The sequence below is a fragment of the Pinus tabuliformis genome, chromosome J, assembly GCF_031772625.1.
Source record: "Pinus tabuliformis cultivar Carrire ecotype Pingquan chromosome J, CPIR1, whole genome shotgun sequence".
In the NCBI taxonomy this organism is placed as follows: domain Eukaryota; kingdom Viridiplantae; phylum Streptophyta; class Pinopsida; order Pinales; family Pinaceae; genus Pinus; species Pinus tabuliformis.
In genome coordinates, this window is record NC_142295.1 from 1,203,610,146 (window position 1) to 1,203,632,076 (window position 21,931).

Here is a 21,931-nt window from a genome sequence, read left to right on the forward strand (position 1 = left end):
TCACAAGGAAAATATGTTGTGAATTTTTTGGAAATATTTGGAATGACAACATGAATTTCACTACCCACATCGATGGAAATGAACTTCAATATGTTATGTGGAGAAGTTGCAGGACCCAATTTGGTGAATCCATCTGAGTATAGATAGTTGATTGGAGTTCTGATGCTAGTGAACACTCATCCAAACATATTCTATGCACTGAATATGTTGATTCAATTCATGACCAAACCTCTCCATTCACATTGGATCGCTGCCAAACACGTTTTGAGATATTTGCATGGAATGATCACACTTGGTCTGAGATATTCTATCGGAGATGTTCGACTTCATGGATACATCGATGCTGACTGGGTAGGAAAAAAATTCGACATGAAGACTATGTTTGGATGTTGTTTTAGCCTTGGATTTTCTATGATATATTGGATGAACAGGAAGCAGAAGTCTATAGCATTGAGTACCACCAAGGCATAATATATTGTCACTAGCATGGCTAGCTATGAAGCATTTTGGTTGAGGACGCTCTTTGGAGAGCTATTTGAGCAGCTCCTACACACTACATTGATATATTGTGACAACAAGAGTGGGATATGTCTATTAGAGAATCATGTATTTCATGACAAGGCCATGCACATAGAGATTCAATATCACTTCATTCAAGACATGGTACAAAGAGGAGCCATTAGACTCCATCACATATCGACAGATGAGAAGATTGCATATATTCTCACCAAGGATTTGAAAAAGGGGAAGTTCTTAGTCTTTAGAGAGTAGCTTGGACTGATGGATGTGACCCTTCTTGATAAGGTTCATCGTTGAACAAGGACATTGAGCCAACTCTTCCCTCCTGTTTGAGCTCCCAGGGTGTGGAATTGAGATAGAGGGCTCCTGTGTTTAAGGGATCTCTGGATAATAGGGTATCACCCCTATATGTTACCCATAGGGTTAGATATGTTCTACCTTATCTTGGTCTTTATAGAGTATACCCAAGTTGGTAGCATATCCACAATCCGAGCTTATTGGGATTGTCCCTCCCCGTCTAGCCAACGAGTTGAGGAGGCTTGGGGCATGTGATCCTTACCTTTTGGTATGTCAGGTATCTAGCCCAATATTAGATTATGATGTAGGTGTTCTACCACATGACTCTTGAGGGTCATTTTTGGGAAGATCAGTAGGCAATAGGATGGGTTGAGATGTGCTCCCCTATATCACCTATTTCTTGATATGGGGTCAAAGATATTTAGCTCCCCCATGAGATTCTGGATCGAGATGTACTCCCTGATGTGGTTTCATATTGAGATATGCTCTTTGACGATGTAGAGAGTGGTAGATTTTTCTCCTTGATGACTATTCCTCTTTATATTCAAGAATGTTTCAGCAGATAGAGTTGAGAAGATATGGGACATGATATGATGACGGGATGACATGTTGATCGATGGTCAGATATTGACAAATGGAATTATCCCTAGTTGAGAGAGAGTGTTAAATTATCAAACTAGGCTAAATTTAAACGTTTTACAACCCATTTGATGGAGATGATGATTTCATTGAACTCCTCTTTTTGAGAGGACCAAAATCAACCTTAAGATCCTCAAATTTGGATAAGGGAAAGTGTACTTATGAAGAAAACCTGACATATGCACATTTGGGCAGGTTAACCCTAATGGTAAATTGGTCACCATTGGAAGCATATAAATAAAAGTGACCTCAAGATCATTTGGACATCACCAAGTATCTTTTTCTTCTCTTCTTCATTGATTCTTTGACACAAGTTTGAGGCTGGGATGACAAAAGAAGTTTGCAATGTCCGAAATTACAGGGTGCAAAGCTCACATCTATTTCTAGGGTTTTTGGTTACAGTCGTTTTCTCGTCAAAGGATAAATTTGACTACATTCATTGGCTTGCAGGATTAAGGGAATGGCTGGAAGTCTTCAGTCACTCGCACAACTCCTTCTCCCTATGACTGGAGAGTTTGACTGAAATTTGACTATTGACTGAAATTGACCGCAAACAGGAAAAGTTGCATCTGATACATATTGATGTTGGAAACATATTATGAATGTTATTGGATTATTTTTCTTGATTATATTGTATTGGGATCATTGTACTCTCTGCTAAACATTTTATGACAATCTAATAGAAGAATAATTTCAAAGTGTTTTCCCACTTGTGGGGTTTTCCCCTGGTCTTTGACCAAACCAGATGTCTCTTATTGATGTGTTGATTTTATCCTTTGTCATTGCATTTATTGTTCTATCTTAAATTACTATTGATGATTGGAAAGACTAATTATTATTGGAAAGATTGCTAATTGAAGTATTCAATTGGGCTAAAGTAATTGATATACCATAGAACAATCTAAAAATTTAACAAATCCTTGGTGCTGCAAATCCACCATGTACATTTTCGCTACTTCTTTTTACCATTATTTAACCCATAAAGACAATGAGTAGCTATATGGACTATATTAAAATGATTCCTACATCAATGAAACATGATCATAATCAAATTTTTTAGTTCAGGGGAAATATTTCCTAGTCAAATTAATTTCAATTGGAAACCCAAGACTAAGGTCCATTTCCACATAGATTTGGACAAAGGTAGTAATGCTTCTTCTATGAGTTTCTTGGGATGAAAAACAGAACTTTCCTAAACCAATCTCAATAGTCTAAAGAGTGGGAAAAATGCGTAGATGTAGTGATAGATTTGGAAGCCACACCAAAATAAGAGTCGAAGTTAGGAAATCAATTACTGGATCAAAGGAGAAATACTGAAGTTTCAAACATAGACTGACATTGCCCCAAAAGTAAGGGTTGGAAATAGATATCAAATCCCTAACTTCAATTTCATCAAACTTTGCAACAAAAATCCCCCTAGCACAAGGATGGATGAAGACCTCATGCTTGATCATAGGAAGAAAATATTTTGTTATCCAAGACTAACGATTTGCAAGCCAAGGCCGAAACCCAAAAAAATGGCAAACAAAGTTTCCATATATGAGGAAATTCGCCTATTCTTCAGCTTATGAGCCAACATGAATGGAAATAGATGAAGCTTCATGAACTAGAATAGAGGAAGGGAGTGTAGGAGACTGTAAAATCATTTCCTACTTGAAGGAGACAACACTAATCCAAGCAATGGTCGGATCCTAAACCACATATCCAAAAGAGATATGTTCTCCAACAATTGGATTGGATATATCCTTGATTGAACAAAGTGGGAGGCTCAATATATCTGCAACAAGGAGTAAATGTGGCTGCCAGAATCACAACCACATAAAATTAAAACTCCAAGCTGCAAGAAAAAATGATAGAAGAAAATTGCAAAGCAAGATCTTCTCTCAAATATGCTACATCCTAATGGCACCTTTACAAACAATGACATTGACTAGAAAACCCTAGTTGCATATGCCCTCACTCACTAACAAACCACTTCCTTTTATATATCAACTTTTTTCACCCAAAAAAACAATAATAAATTGTTAACTATAGTATAATAATAAGATGACAAGGAAAACAAAAAACCACTCTACTAAACATCCTATAAATTTCTACAAATTGATGATCTAAAATAAAGTAAGGACTAACATAATATTGAGTAAATAATGATCCAGGTGGATATTGGTGGCCACCCGCCTATTCCAATTGGACCCCCAACACTGTTTCCTTTTAGTTTCCTAATTTCTAGCACAGTTTCCTATTTCAATAGTATTCTATTGTTGGCAGTTTTTTGTATCTTGAACCTCCATAGCCATTTAGAGGCCCTCAACGACATGTTTCTGGGAAATGGGAAAATGTAAGCCAAAGTAAACAGTTATAGTCAAAATTGTTTGTCCTCAAATACACCTTTCTAGTAGTATATCATGTGCACAAAACAAGGATCGTATGCCAAAGTTACGACCCCGGGAAGTTGACGTTTAGCCTAAACCCAACGGGGCCCACAAGCTTTTGGTGCTTCATCTCCTAGGGTTAGGTTTTTGGATGTTTATGGTTTCTCATTGTTTCTTCATGATAAAAAATGCCTAATAGCCTCACTGTAACTTAGTTTAGAAGGAATGTAGCCATCACATCTCTTCTCAGATATAAGCTACCATCGCCTGAGCTAGTTTGTTTCCTTTCTGCATGTAAACAATTTTCAGTAGTTGCTATTTATTAATTGAATTTTTTTTCATTGTATCTCTATGATTTTGTTTAAATATGTATTTTAATTTGTTCCTTCATAAATCTAAATCAGTGGTATCAGAGAGGTATGCTCTTTCTCTATTTTTTTGTGCATTTCCCTAATGAGGCCAGAGTATAAGGAGTTGGGACTTGAATTGGTTGAACCCTTGCAAGACCAGCCTCACCAACCCCAATGGCCTCCCATGGTGGAATAAAATAAATATGAGGGAGCAAGAGATCCTTTCAAATTATTTCTTGAAGAGGCCCTCTAGTGACAAAGGAATGAGATGATGGATAATCTCTCCCATATCCTTTGACGGGTATCACGCGGAAAAGCATCTTCATATAACAATCACTTTGGAGGTGTTGCCCCCTTTAAGGTACAGGTTAACTTTGAATTTCCTATATTTGAAGGCAATATAGATGTAAATTCTCTAGATAGACAGTTAAATCTACTGGAAGGATATTTTTTGGTCCATAATTTTTTCGATAGGGAAAATATTATTTTTGCACTCCTTAAAGTTTCCCCCAATGACAAGGACTATTGGTAAACTTACTATGAGCAGAGGACGAGGGGGAAACCTCACTACTTTCAGTTGCACCCTTTTGGAATTATTTTTGAGATGCCATCAAGGAACAATATTACCCTGTCAAGAGCTATGAAGATAAGTACCTAAATTGGACCACACTATGACAAGAAAGGGACCAAGATGTGCTCGAGTTCATGAATATTTCTCATACCCTATGCATAAATTTGGGTATCAAGAATTTTGAGTGGCATCTAATACTCAATTATCATGGATGTCTACACAGATACATCCATCTAAAACTGGAGTTCCTAGACACTTCCTCAATTGGTACAACATATTGATATGTTGTCAATATTGAGCATAAATTTAAATAGAAGAAGTGATACTTTGGATCCATGAATCTGAAGTAGGGAAAAGGAACCTCCAAACCACAAAACAAGGGACAAAGCTAAGGTGGAGTGAATTGAGACAACCCATCGAAGCCATAATAAAATAATAGCACCATGAAGATGAAGAAGGTCACAGGAAAGTGGTGAGTTCCACAAGAGACCCACCCACAACACAAATGAGTTTCGTGCAAAGGAGTCACTGGTGGTCGAGCTGAAAGCTTTGGATTCAAATGCATGTTCTGACTTTGAGCCAAAAATCAACAAGGGGAACGATAAGGGGAAATAAATTATTGATGCAGAACCAATGCCACTGTTGCCACCACCAAGCTCTAGAAGATTGAGACCAAATATCTAGAGGAGGGGGAGCGTCTCTTCCACTCCCAGATGTGGGTGAAGGGTTCTCGGCTACATTTCATTGTTGACAGTGAGACCCAAAAGAACCTCATCTCAGTAGAGGTCATTAAGCAGTTGGCCCTACCAACAACACCACACCTGCAACCATATACCATCGGGTGGCTCAACCAAGTGTGAGATCTTTGCGTCAGCCAAGAATACAACCTTCCCTACAGCATCAAGCCCTTCATGGACAAGGTACCATGTGATGTTTCTCCCCTTGAAGTTTGTGATGTTTTATTAGTCCAACCATACTTGTGGTAGCGTCATGCTATGTATGAATCCATGCCTTATACTCTTATTATTACTTTGGGAAAAAATCTATATAGGATACCAAAGGTAGCCCCCCAATGCCATTTCTTTGATATTTGCTAAGAAATGTAGTAAGATTATCTCCCAGATTGGGATTTTCTTTTTTTCATTATGATTCACTCTCAAAGCGAGGGAAAGATAATGGCCACATCCATGGCCACCAAAAAGGGTTCCTCCATGCAGCAAAAGCAAGTTGATAAGGTCATGGAAGAGTACAAGGACATTTTATCCTCACTCACAAGGGTACCCTTGCACTGTCAGGTCAAGCATTTGATCGATCTGACTCCCAGAGAACCTCTACACAATGTAGCAATATACCATTTCTCTATTATGGAAAACAAGGAAATCAAGTGGTAGATCCAAGAGTTGCTACAAAAGGGCACATCTAACCAAGTTCCTCACCTTGTGGGAGCCCAATTGTACTCGTATGGAAGAAAGATGGGACCTAGAGACTCTACATTGATTATTGAGTACTGAATAAAATAACTTTTAGGAACAAATAGCCAATCCCACATATTGATGACATTCTTGACCAAATCAAGGGGGACAAGTACTTTAGCAAGATTCATTTTAAGTATGACTATCAATAAGTTCCAATAGAACCGACAGATGTATGGAAGACCACATTCAAATCCAAGGAGGGCTTCTTTGAGTGGTTGGTCATGCCCTTCGAGTTGAAAAATGGGCCTGCAACCTTAATGAGTTTGATGGATGACATCTTGGGGAATTTCATCAACTCATTCTTGGTTATACATCTAGAAGACATCCTCATCTTCGACAAGATTTTGGCAGAGTACTTGCAACATATTTGATAGGTCCTTCAAAACCTGCGGCAACACAAACTATGTGCCAACTTAGAGAAATGCTCCTTTGGCATGAACTAGGTTCAATGTCTCGACTAAATAATTAATGAGAAAGGAATGCATGTGGATCCAACTAAGATCCAAGACACTTGGGATTGGCCAGCCCTGACAACTCTAATAGAGCATTGTAGCTTTTTGGGCCTTGCAAATTTCTATCAAAGGTTAGTGTTGGCGTTATCTCATATCACTTGGTCTTTGAGTCAAGTTACGAAGGGTGGAGCGAATTTTATTTTTTTTGGGTCCAAGGCACAACAAAATGAATTCTTTGAGCTAAAATGTTGCCTTTACTATGCACCAACACTCACATTACCAGACCTGCTACATCCATTTGAAATGGAGACAGATGCCTCCGACTATGCTATTGGTGCAATTCTCACCTAGCAAGGGCATTTGGTGGTTTAACATAGTGAGACACTCTATTATACTATTAAAAAACACCCTACCTACGATAAGGAGATGTATTCTATCATGCAAGCTTTCTGGCAATGGAAAAATTAAATTATGGGGAAGAAGACGATCATCCACATGGATCACTAACCTCTTCAATTTATGTAAACACAAGGGAAGTTGCAAAATGATCACCATCATAAATGGTCCACATATCTACAAAATTTCCATTTAAACATTAAATACAATAAGGGAAACACCAATAACATTGTAGATTCCCTCAGTTGACCCTTGTTTGTGGCAATGATCACTGTTCTCAACTCTTTTGGGCACGAGACTTCTGGATGGCCACACTTATACAAAAATGGTCTAGAATTTTCGACCACATACCAGATGTTGATGGATGGAAAACAAGTACCAAACTTCCACCTCCAAGACACATTGTTATGCTACATGGGGCACCTTTATGTTCCTTCAGGTGAGTGTGCCAAGCTGATTTAGAAGGCACACTACATTCGGGTCACATGACACTTTGGTTTGGAGAAAATAGTGGAAATGTTGTAGAAGTATCTTTACTGGCCAAAACTTTGACATGATGTTGGAAAATATATTAGACCTTGTATTGTCTGTGCCATTGCCAAACCAACCATTAAGAAACTAGGCATGTACACTCCTTTGTCTACTCCTAACCAGCCTTAGGAATCCATCTCCATGGACTAGATGTCTTTCTTTCCTTCTACCAAGCATGGTAATGAATCTGTATTTATGGTCATTGATAACTTTTATAAGATGGCTATATTGGTTGCCTGTAAGAATAGTATCACAGTAGAAGACACTACCAAACTCTTCTTCGAACAAGTATGGGTATATTTTTGGATCATGAAAACCATTATATCAGATCAATATATCACGTTCTTTAGCACATTCTGGTCGAGCATATGGTCATTATTGAACACCAAGATTACCAAGTCGATTGCATTCCATCACCAGACTAATGGCCAGACATAGGTCGCCAAAAATATGGTCATGCACATACTACACATGTACAACTCCAAGCATCCATGAACATGGGATGAGAGTCTTCCCTATGCACAACACAACCATAACAGAGCTCTCCATAGCTTGACTGGTCACAACCCTTTTCAAGTGGGCATGATATTTCAACCACTATGCCCCATTAATGTTGCAATTCCATCTTGCAACTACACAGGAATAAGCTACACATGTTTAGTCTGAAGTCGATAAAGCCCCCAGGTTTATTGAACAAATTCAACAATATCTACAAGAAGGTTCATTATATCTTGGATAAAGCCAATCCCAAGTACAAACAACGTCATGATCAACATTAGGTGCCACATTCCTTGCCAAAGCCCATCGACCATCACCAAGGTTGTGGGTGACAATGCTTTCAAGCTAAGTATTTCCCTATTCCTTGTTCTGCACCCTGTCTTCAATGTGGATTGCCTTCGACCATACTCTCCACCATTATTGGACACATCAAACATTGTTGAGCAGCTGACACCAACAAAGCTCAATCCAGACTCCATTAAACATGCCACAATTGATCAGATCATGGACACAAATATTAATAACACTTGCCAACAAAGGATCCAACTGTATCGGATTGTCAAAACTAGCCAGCTCCTACACCAAGGCAAGTGGCTCACCAAGGACCAAATTCAATAGAAATTTCCCCATCTCATGGAGGTACTCGACACAATGGGCACCATTGCTTCCTAATGGGGGAGGATTGATTTAGGTGAATATTGGTGGCCACCTACCTATTCCACTTGGATCCCTAACATTGTTTCCTTTCTGTTTCACAATTTTCAGCACAGTTTCCTATTTTGACAATTTTCTATTTTGGTAGTTTTTCAGGTCTTGAACTTCCGAAGCCATTTTGAGGTACTAAACGATGTTTTTTTTGGGGAAACGGGCAATTGTGAGCCAAAGGTAATGCTAGTAGTCGAAAGTTTTTTTCTTTGGATAGACCTTTCTAATGGGATATTATGTGTTCCAAATAGAGATCGTATGCTAAAGTTACAACCCGGGAAGTTGATGTTCCAACTAACCCCAATGGGGCTCACAAGCTTTTGGTGTTTCATCTCCTAGGGTTATGTTTTTGGATGTTTATGGTTTATCTTTGTTTCTTCATGATAAGAAAAAAAAGGTTTGAGAGCCTCATTGTAACTCAGTTTAGAAGGAATGTAGCTGTCACATCTCTTCTCAGAGATAAGCTACCATCATCTGAGCTAGTTTATTTCCTTTCTGCATGTAAATAGTTTTTAACGGTTGCTATTTTTTAATTGAAGTTCATTTCACTATATCTATATGTTTTTGTTTAAATCTGTATTTCATTTCATTCCTTCATAAATCCGGATCAAATTATTAAGCTCAATTATATTGGTAAATTAAGCAACATAAAATATAAACTATTCAAAATCACGATTTTAGATGATGCATACATAGAAACTATACACATAAACTCACATAAAAACCCATACCAAAGGGAAGGAAGTTAGTTGTTGTTCCACCACAATATGGCTTTAATAGCAGATATCAAAGTATTTTTTTTATAATTTTCATGGATTATATAATGTGAAAATAAAATAAAGGTTAACATTTTATGAATAATGATGATAAATAAAATTTATTAAAATTAAAGATAGATATTGTTTTTTGAGTGAATACTCATAGAGGATTTAAATTAGCACCTTTTTTTCATAGAGTGCTTTAACAAAACATTTATTAACTATTATTCTAAAGTCCTATAAACTTGATAAATTTTTATTTTTATAAAAAATAAAATTTGGCAAATGTTTAATTTTCAAAATTTAATAATAATAATAATAGTAGTAGTTAATATATATTAAAATTAGAATATATTTATTAAATATTGATTTTTTATTTATTTATTTTTATACTAAATAAGTTAAAAAATATCTCTAAATCTCCATAAGTTCAATAGGTTAAAAGAATAGGAAGGTTTGTATTGTAATAAATAGTTTAAAATTTTGATTTAATGTGGGTGTATACAAAACATTTGAAGAAAAAGTGTTTTTCATCTTCAATCCTTTTAGTATCATAAATATGACATTTTATTTATTTATTTATTATAATTTGCCATATTTTAAGAAAAAATTGTTCAATAACCTATTTTACTATATATTTCTTGAGAACTTGTTTTTATTTTAACAATTGTGACTTTCTTATTTGTATTGATTAAAGCATAGAGATAACTTTGATTGTTTTTTGTTTTTCTTATTGATGTTACCACTCCCTTATAGTAATTTAATTGTATTTTATCATCTAATTTCTCCTTAAATTAAAAATAATAATAATTTGAATAGTAACATTTTTCATAAAGTGACCTCTTTATTTATTGGTGAATGATTTAGCCAATACTTAACAACTTTATGCTAACTCCTCTAGGTGTAAGTGTTTGTTACTAGAGTTTGGTGCAATTTTAAGAGTTCTCTTGCCTTGCATATTGTTTATCTTGTTATTGTACAATAGGTACTTGGTTCTCAATGAGGGATATACTCCTGTGAGGAAAATAAGATAGGGTGTACTGGTTTTCCCTTTTAGATTATAAGTTATAAAACACTTTTGGATTTGCTTTATCTTTCTCCACAATTCTGTAGACATATTATAAACCCAAACTTCATAAACATATTTTAGATTATAAGTTATAAAACACTTTTGGATTTGCTTTATCTTTCTCCACAATTCTCTAAACATAATATAAACCCAAACTTCATAAACATATAAGATAGCAAGAATGACAAATATCATAGAAAAATGTCTCATCTGATCTCATGGTCACGATCTTCATTTTTTCAATATTAATAATTATAACCATACTCAAAAACTAAAATTAAAAAATTAAAACTTTAAAAATTCAATTATTTATTAAAATTATAAAAACTATTCCTAAACATAATATGCATAACCGAGCAAAACAAAAGCAATATACACTTGTAAATACAATAAAAACAAGGAAACCAAATATAACCTGAAACCTTGACCAAAATACAGTTAATTACTACTTTAATTTAATATCATTACAAACTATGGACAATCTTATAATATACATAAGACACTAAGCAAAACAAAAAACAATACTCTTTAGAATAAAAAAAGCATAGAAAAATAAAATCACATATAAATCCTTCAAAACCTAAATCAAAACATCGTTAATTATTATTTTACTTTAACATTACTACGAATAGTGGACAATCCTGTAAGATTATAGAGACCAAAAGGAAGAATCATCACTTCCATTGAGTCCACACATTATAACTAGGAATACAAAGCATATAAAAGGACTTTGCCATTTTAATATGGGTAAGTTGTTAAAATATTTTAGGCACAATCATTTACACATGTTATCTTTAGCATTTGTGTTATCAATATGATCATGCGAAAAGACAATTACTTGGTTTCAAGAATTAGTTGGTAGGTATATATTTTTTATAATAATAAAAAATTAAATAAATTTGATTATGGTTTATAAAAAAATAAAAAATAATATTTAAAAAATGTTATAGCTAGTATAAATTGATTTTATTTCTAAATTTACTGAGTGTTAAAGAAATAAATTTAAAGTTAAAATGGATCAAAGTTGATTTTTAGCAATATACTAACAAAATATTTTAACTATAAAAAAAAATTCACTTATTTTATATAATATATAAATAGTTGAAATTGAAATCTTTTATTATGATTCACATTCTATAAATTAAAATATTAATACATGATCATATTCTAAGAAATAGAAAACATATATCCATAACATGTTCTCTCTTTCACTTCCTATATATAAATATATATCTTTTGTTTGTTATAAATTTTATTTTAATATTACATGTTTTTCTTTATATAAAGTTCATATAAATCTATGTGGTTCAACAAGTAGTATTATTGCATACTCACATACTCTAGACCAAATTAATCGATCTATAGTTAAGTATGTCTATGAAGGATAGGGGCCAAGCCCCTTAGTTCTATCGTTTGGTATTTATACTAATCTAATATCTTGACTGCAACTTATCCCGACTTAGATGACCTGCCTACTCTCTCTACTTCTATAGAAAGAATTAACTATTCCCATTTTTATATAATAATTATAGAATAAGTTTAATAAATTTTTGAAGCATACAATATAGAATGAATTGCACATCATGTAATATAGAATGAATTGCACATCATGTAATATCAATAATATTAATTTTATATGTCATATCTCAACTCTTGATACTAAAGAATAAATCAATGTTTTTACTTTGGATTACTTTAACTCTATATAAAGTTGACGTAAAATTAAGGTGGAAATTGAAATATTTTATTTATGATTGACATTGATTTTATTTTATTTTATTTATTTATTTATCTTTATTTTTTTAAATTTTTGTATTCAGACTTCTGTGATAAGCAAAGTCTTTTGGTAGAAATCACATAAGAGAAATTTTTGGCCGACGTGTTTCAAACCAACAAGTGTGGTTCATCATCAGGACCAAATGAAAAGGCAAGATGAAGAGACAAACCATAGCTTAAATTGATTTTTTTTGTTAATGTAAATATTACTTTTTTTATTTAACGTCTCTCATATTAAATTATAAAGTGCTTCTCATTTATTTATATTTTTATAAATAATATTAAAATATAATTTAAAAATATAAGTCAATTAAATTTAGCTTAGATAGTTGAGCAAAATAGTTATGATCGTGCCTACCATAATAAGTTTAACTTTCTCTAAAATATCTAATATACCATTAATAAATATAAAAAACATTTTCAAATTAAAATAAAATTTTCCATATTTTTAATAATTCAAGATAAAAAACGAATATGAAAAAAATGGCTCTAAAATAAACGAACAACTCAATTCCGTTTGTAGATTATCACCATAAACATCATCATTAAGGCCATAGGGTCACACTAAGTGATAATTATGTTCACGTATCATCATAATGAATGATTACACCAACATTCACCATTATGAATGATTACACCAACATGGTGTCATAACACCAAAGAAGTGTCCTCCATATTTGATTTGATTTGTTTTAGTTTCTTTCCATATCTAGTAATATCAAGGTTTTTTTTTAAATATAAACATGTTAATCACTTTTGAATCATGGAAAATATTGTCTTTCCACTTAGATAGTCACAATCTTGGAAGGTTCTCTTTTCTGCTATCATAGTCATAACCAATTTTAAACTTATTTTTGGATCTTCAGGTTTATATTTGTATTTGATTTATTTTCTTGCCACACAAGGTAACACCAAGTTGCTCATAGTTCCTCTAAATCAATATTTGGAAAAATAATTGCTCGATTAATATAAAGGTTAACTATCATGAAAAATGTGTTTCTCCATTAGAATATTTGGATTAAATATTGTTTCTCCAATTGAATATTCATATGAAAGGTTGTCCATTCGAATATTCACAATTATAAAAGGTTATTCTTTTATTTACATGGTCATAATTATCAAAAGTAGTTGAATCAATTTTAAATTTATTTTTAAAATTTTATATTTAAAATTTAAGAAATTAGAATATATTATTACAATATCATGATAATTAAAATTAAAATCTATATCATAACGGTTAAGATTATAAGTTTGGATCTTATTTCTATTTTAATCTTAATCTAAAACTAGCAATTATTTTTTCTGGCTAGTTTTGTTTTTTAATAAAAACTTTATTCCAACACCCTTAGTATTATTCATTTTCAAAAGTCATAAACACATTATTAGTAATATCACCATCAAATATGTTCTATACCTTTAATATTACTCATTTTCAAAAGTCATAAACACATTATTAGTAATATCGCCATCTAATATGTATATTAAGAATATTAACAACCATATCAATTTTTAATGATAAATCAAAAATCATAAACACATTATTAGTAATATCATCATCTAATATGTTGTATACTAAAAACATTAACGACTATATCAATTTTAATGATAAATCAACATATCATCTAATATGTTGTATACTAAGAACATTAATGGTTATATCAATTTTAATGATAAATCAACATGTCGGCACCCTTTATGTTTAGTGTCCACATGAACACTACTTATCCTCGTTAGAAAATCTCAACACAAAAGAATTTCTAATTAAAATTATTCATTATTTTTATTTTGCAAGTTAAATATATTTATCTTTTAATGGTTTTTCAAATATATTGGTATAGATCTATATTAAATTGAATTGTTCAAGATGTAAACATCTTTTTAGTGTAAAATTTGAGGAAATGTTTACAACTCAAGAATTGTTGATTCTTCTAGGTTTTTGGTAGATATAAAGTTAAGATGGATCTACACTAGTTCTTAATAATACCAACCTAGATCCATCTTAACTTTGGATCTACCAAGCACCGAGAGGGATCAAATCTCTTTTCACTCTAAAAGATATTTGCATCTAAAGAGATTTGACCCTTCTAGGTGCCACGGCATCACTTGATTTGTTTATGGCTAAAGGGAAATTGACAAAGGAAATGGAGAAGGCATTAAAAAGGAGAAAAGGTATTTTTTGCATTTTATTTATGAAAATAAAGGAAAATAGGAGAAAAGGGAGGTTAAAGGTCACAGATTGCATGTGAGGAGGAAATGTAAGGATAATAATGGAAAATTGATGAAATTAGAGCATCAAAAATAAAAAGACCTTAGAGCATCAATTTGGAGCATTTTGTCAGTTCATTTTCAGAATTAGTCTCATAGAGGAGAAGAGCACCAAGAGGATAAGGAGATCAAGCAAGCAAAGGAAGGAAAGCAAGTAAAGAAAGGACAAGGAAAGGAAAGGAAAGCAAAGATCAGGCAAGGAAAGGTTGGCTCAAGTAGCTTCAGCAGGAATACTTGCAGGTAACAGGTTGCATGTATGGTTTCCTAGCTGGTTTTGACATTCATGGTATGTGCATATTGGTATTTGTGCTCTTGTTGTCGGTGGCATGGTTTTTTGGGGTTTTGATAGTCGTTTTCAGCCTTGCATTTCTATTTCTAGGTAGCCATGGTGTGATGGGATTGTTCTTGGTTTTTATCTTTGGAATTGCGGGATGGTTTTGGCATTTGGGGTCGAGATGGTCTCAGGAAAATTCCCAAAGGAATAGGAATCCCTTGACCGGTAATGGTGGGATACACAGTAAATCCTGAGGGTGGAGATGAGAAAATTCCTCAAGGATGGTGAAGTAATTTGGAGGCATTCCAAGATCAGTTTAGTTTTGTGATCTCATGACCAATTTAGGTGAGATCATTGTATGTTGATGGTGGTGGTGGTTTAACCTCGGATTCCCTTAGCTCTTTCTAGATTGTTTTATCGATAAGATACCACATTCATGCTTAGAATATGGCATGGGGGTGATTGGCTGAAAGAAATATTTGGTTCAGCCATGTCTATGGTCAGGTGGTACGTGGAAGTCCTGAACCTGGTTGGCTCTTACCTATGTTTAATGAAAGCTAAGTTCTCATGCTTTGATTGGTAAATGTACTTGTTATTATGTGGCTTTAATGGTTGTTCTCTTATTGTTATTGATATGGTTATATGCTAGTTATAAGCATGGTTATGTGATATTTCTCAGTCATGGCTCTTTTCATGTTTTTACTTGTAACTGAAAGAATAATGGATGCAAGACCTAATTGATGTTAAGAAAACTAATGTGAGAAGGTGGTGACCCTTCTTGTTAAGTCTCAGATGAGTTTTCAGTCCCTTATATTCAAACTTGCATTCATGACCTGTAGGTTGCATATCTACCAAGTGTTTGATGGAATGTCAGTCTTGGTTAGGGATGGTGAGGTCTAGTCTTGGTGTCAGTTTTTGGTTTACAAGCATTTTCCTTATGTATTTTATGAATTCTGGAAGTCACATGGATTTATGGGCAGAGGCTTAGCCCCAGCCCTAGAAAATAGCCTTAAATTCTACAGTCGTTGGCATAGCATTAGTAGGAAAATTCCATAATCACACTCATATAGGCTCTTGGGAGCGACTGGGACCCATAGTCACATGGATGCCTTGGCAAGGGATCGATTGGGGGGAGAAACTCAAGGAATGGTTGAGTTGTCTCAAGGGATGGAGTCTTGTAGGGGTTGTGATACTCTTAGAGGATCTGTGGCACCTGAGGGAAGTCAGTATGGTTTCTTATGTCGACTCCATTTCCTTAAGGTCACCTAGGAGGCTGAGTCTTGTCATAGTAGCCCCTCATATCATGTTTACCTCGGGTAAGCCAGTTAAAGTGGGTAGATATGAGGGGAGGTGTTGTTACAGGGTGGTATCAGAGTGGTTTACGCTCTCTTTGGGAAAAGTCTGATGTTTTCAAGGTTATGGTTGTCATGCATGGGGTCATGATATACAGTTGGTATGGTCATGCATGGTGGTGTATGTTGATATGTTGAATATATAGATATGCTTATGGTTACACATGTACATGCTAATGTGGGCTGATCTCGCAGATGAGATAAGCCGCCCCTGAGCATTAATGAGGTATGGATTTTATTTTAGTATTTATTTGGTTTACCTGACATGCTAAACTTGTAGGAAAAAGAGAATCAAGGATGACAAGAAAAATGGTAGACTATACCTCTCGTGACTCCACTTACAGATCAGTTGGGAAACAAGGAGATGAGCATTCTCCTGGTATGGTAGATACATTGGGGAGCTTGAGGGAAGAGATCATAATTTGTAAGGCAGATAATGACAGGTTAGTTGAGGCTCAGGAAATACTTGCAAGGGCTCAGGAAAAGCAGATAGAGGTTAATGCAATGATTCTTCAGAGCTTGTCAGAATTGCAGAAACAGGGACAATTGAGGATCAATCAAGAGCAGGAAGAAAAGACTAATGGAGCCTATGGTAGTAGGTCTCGGTCTGGATACAGGTTGGATAGAGGGGACACAGTTAGAGGTGGTAGATCATTGGACACACCTGACAGGAGGACTGGTATGTATGGGCATCATTCTAGTTTCTCTTCCAAGAGACATCATTACAGTCATCATTCTTATAGGAGGGGTGATTATTTACCTAAGGAGTTCAAGAAGGTGAAGCCTCCTACATTTGATGAAGAGATGAAGAAGCCAAAAGATGCAGAGGCATGGTTTCTTCGAATGACGAAGTTTTTAGATTGCATAGCTACTTAGAGAACATGAAAGTTATGATATACACTTTCAGTCTTAAAGGGAAGGCATATATTTGGTGGGAGGATGTGAAGAATGTCAAAGGAATTTGAGAAGAATACTTGACTTGGGATAAGTTCAAGAAACTCTTCAAGAAGAATTACTTATCGAAGATGTACTATGATGAAAGAGATAAGGATTTTTATGAGCTATAGATGGGTTTGATGACAGATGATAAGTACACTAGCATATTATTGGATTTTTTGAGGTAGGTGCCATATGTCAAGGAGGAGAAGGCTAAGATTCAAATATTCATAAGTGAATTTCCAATAACATATAGATACCATATTGATTTTGAGGAGCCTAGATCATTAGAGGAATCCATCTATAAATTAAATCATTGTTACAAGCAGTCAAAGCGAAAACTTGAGCCTAAACGTGACTTGAAAGGAAATGAGAAAGTCAAAGGAAAATGGCCACCAAAATTGGGAACACCTTAAGATGTAGGTGAGAAATAAAATATTTCTCCTTACAATAAGTTTACTACAGTTGAGAAGGGACATGTGTCATAGACTAGAGAGCAATAGACTAGAGGTGATGGTAGAGCACCGTTGCAGTGTTGGATATGTGGCAAAGATCATCGAAAGAAGGATTTTCCATTTTAACAGGCTGGTAGACCTTAGAGCTATAGTGCTCAATAAGATAATATAGTTGAGGATATTGGTCATAATATTCCTCATATTTATGCAGATGTGGACAACAAGCAGGTGGACCACCAAGCATCTATCATTGAGATGGATGGTAAGCTTTGTGATCAAGATGTTTCTATTTTGAATGATCCTGGATCTAAATATAGTTATGTTAATCCCAACCTGGTGGATAAGTGTGGGTTGAGAAAATAATTGTATGCAGAGTCTTGGTTGGTGCAGTTGGCTATAGGTACAAATAATAGAGTTCATCATTGGTTAAGAGATTGTATATTTGAGTTAAATGGTATGCCTAAAGCAACACATTTAAATGTACTACCATTGGGATCGTATGGTATGTTTTTGGGTATGGATTGGTTGTACCTTCACAAGACCAAAGTGGATTGTTATGACAAGGCCATTGAGTGCCTGGATGATAATGGGGAAATGAGAATTTTGCAAGGAAAGAAGAAGCCTACATCAGTAAGGATGGTCACCACTATGCAGGCTAAGTGTAGTTGCAGAAAAGGTTGTGTGATGTTTGCAGTGCATATCTCTAGTGACAAGGGTAAAGATGTTGAGGATGCAGAAATATTCAAGAGGCACACTATATTGCAGCAGTTTCAGGATGTATTTCTAGCATAGATTCTAGAGTTACCTCCTCACAAGGAAGTGAATTTTTCTATTGAGTTGGTACGAGCATCAACACCCACATCAAAGGCACCTTACAGAATGAGCACACCGGAGTTAGTAGAGTTGAAGTTGCAGTTGAAGGAAATGCTTGACAAGGGATACATTAGGCCAAGTATATCACCTTGGGGTGCACCAGTGTTGTTCATGAAGAAGAAGGATAGTACTCTCAGATTGTTCATTGATTATAAGCAACCAAACAAGGTGACGATTAAGAACAAGTACCCATTTCCGAGGATTGATGATTTGTTCAATCAATTAAAGGGAGAAACAATGTTCTCAAATATCGACTTGAGATCATCATACCATCAGGTATGCATCAAATAAGATGACATCTACAAGACTACCTTCAGGTCTAGGTATGGGCATTATGAGTTTGTTGTGGTTCCTTTTTGTTTGACTAATGCCCCAAATACATTTATGGGTTTGATGAATAGTGTGTTGCGTCCTTATCTAGACAAGTTTTTTATTGTATTCATTCATGACATCTTGATATATTATAAGAATGAAGAAGAGCACGTCGAGCATTTAGCAACAGTGTTGAGATTTCTAAGAGAGAATCAACTTTATACCAAGCTTAATAAGTGTAGATTCTTTCAAACATAAGTACACTAATTGGGACATGTTATTTCCAAGAATGGCATAGCAGTAGATCCAGAGAAGATAAAAACTATCATGGAGTGGGCAACTCCTAAGAATGTGGAGGAAGTTAGGTCATTTATGGGATTAGTAGGTTACTATAGGAGGTTCATCTAGAACTTCTCACGCATTGTATATCATATTACATCTTTGCAAAGGAAAGGAAAGAAGTTTGAATGGACAAAAGAATATGCAGCTAGTTTTGAGCAGCTGAAGCAGTTGTTGACCAATGCTCTAGTTCTTAGGATTGAAAATCCGGATAAAGATTTTGTGGTGTGTATAGATGCTTGTAAAAGAGGACTTGGTAGAGTCCTTATGTAGGAGGGACAAGAATTATGCTATGAGTCCAGGAAAGTGAATGAGCATGAGCAGAACTACGTGACTCGTGATCTTGAGTTGGTAGCTATTATTCACGCCTTGAAGATGTGGAGGCATTATCTTCTTGGCAGAAGATTTGTGTTAATGAGTGATCAAAGTGAGTTGACATATTTGTTTGACCAACTGAATCTGAATGCTAAGAAAGCTAGATGGTTTGCTACCCTTAGTGAGTTTGACTTCGATATTAGATATGTTAAAGGAAATGAGAACTAGGTCGTGTATGCTCTTAGCAGGAGAGTACAAGTGAATCATATGCAGCATGTATGAGCTTTTATGGGACAAAATTAGAGGATTAGATCTTACAGGCAGGAAAACAAGATGACAGGTATATGGATATCAAGCACAGGTTACAGCAGAGTACAAGTACATGTACAGGTAGTGGTACAGATACAGGTGCAGGTGCAAGTACAGGAGATCAAGATGCAGACCACCGTCTCACAGCAGATGGTTTGGTGAGATTTAGGGACATGATCTATGTGTCGAATGACAATGAGCTCAAGAATCTTAACTTGAGAGGTTTCATGTAAAGCCATACTCGGATCAACTAGGATAACAAAAGACATTGATGATAGTTAAGAAGTTCCACTATTGTCTAAATATGAAGAAGGAAGTGGAAAAATTCATGGCGAGATATTTATATTGTGAGTAGGTGAAGGCATAATGTAAGCATCCAAGTGGTCTAATACAACCTATTCTGATTCTAGAATGGAAATGGGAGGCCATTTCCATGGATTTCATTACAGGTATTCCGAGGACAGTGAGGCAATATGATTCTATCATGTTTGTGGTTGATATGTTGAGAAAGGTAGCTCACTTCATTCCAGTAAAGGCTACTTATTCAGCTAGTGAGGTGGAACATGTTTTCATTAGGGAGATCATGAGATTGCTTGGAGTTCCAAAGAAGATTTTGTTGGACGGGGATGCCAAGTTCACTTCAAAGTTTTGGAAGGAGTTGTTTGCAGGTTTGGGGAGAGAGTTGGTCTTCAGTACATCCTATCATCCGCAGACAAATGGACAGGCAGAGAGGTCAACAGGATCCTGGAGGATATGATGAGGATGTATGTGATGTACCAGTAGAGGAAATGGGAGGAGTACCTTCCATTGGTTGAGTTTACATACAACAATGGTTATCAAGATTCACTGAGGATGAGTCCTTTCGAGGTGTTATATGGGAGGAGTTGTAACACTCCCATCAACTAGAGTGATCTAGTGAAGATGGTACTTATTAGACTGTATATGTTGGCAGATATGGAGCAAGAAATATAGGTTATAAAGAATAATCTAAAGGAAACACAAGATAAGCAAAAGATTTGTGGATACCAACACAGGGAATTTAAGGAATTTCAAGTTGGGGAGCATTTGTGTTTGTGCATCAAGCCCAACAGGAGCTCCATGAGGATTGGATCATGTGCCAAGTTGGCACCACAGTATTGTGGGCCTTTTGAGATCCTTGGGAGGATTTGACCAGTGGCCTATCAACTTGCACTGCCTCCAAGAGTGAAAGTTCATGATGTTTTCCATGTTTCATTTCTTAAAAGGCATATAAAAGATGTTGATCGTGTTATTGGTTGGTCTGTATTGCAGGTGGAGCAAGAAGGAGAATTCCAGCTGAAACCTCAGTGCATATTGTAGCGAAAGCATCTCATGCTCCGAAACAAAGTAATTGAGCAATTTAAAGTGCAGTGGAAGCACTTTGGACCCAAAGAAGCTACTTGAGAGATGGAAAATTAGATTTGAGCTATGTATCCTTCACTATTTGTCAGTTGAGGAAAATCAGTTTTAGTACTCGTACATGTTTATATATGGTTTCTATTGTAATTACCTCCATGAGCTATGTTATAGAGCTCCAATAAATGGTATGGTTGTTATATTATCATGTTTTCATGATGCTTTTTTCTTTTGAGTAGGTTATTCATTGTAAATGTTGCAACGAGCTAAGTTATAAAGCTCCATAGTGAGTATGTTTTATTTTCAGTGGTTTTGCTAGGTATATGTGTTGTTTAACACCAAGGACAGTGTTTCCCAAGGAGGAGGGGTCTGTAATAGCCCCGGGTCAAAATTTCACGTAATAAAAGTTAATAAATGCAAAATAAGACCACGGTTAAGGGACACTTATTCCAAGCTGAATGTTGGGCAAAGATATCCTAGTGGGCATCACTTGATGTGTTTATGGCTAAAGGGAAATTGGCAAAGGCAATGGCTAAGGCATTAAAAAGGAAAAAAGGTATTTTTGGCATTTTATTTATGAAAATAAAGGAAAATAGGAGAAAAGGGAGGTGAAGTTGCATGTGAGGAGGAAATTGAAGGAAAATAATGGAAAATTGAAGAAATTAGAGGCATGAATAATAAAAATACCTTAGAGCATCAGTTTGGAGCCTTTTGTTAGT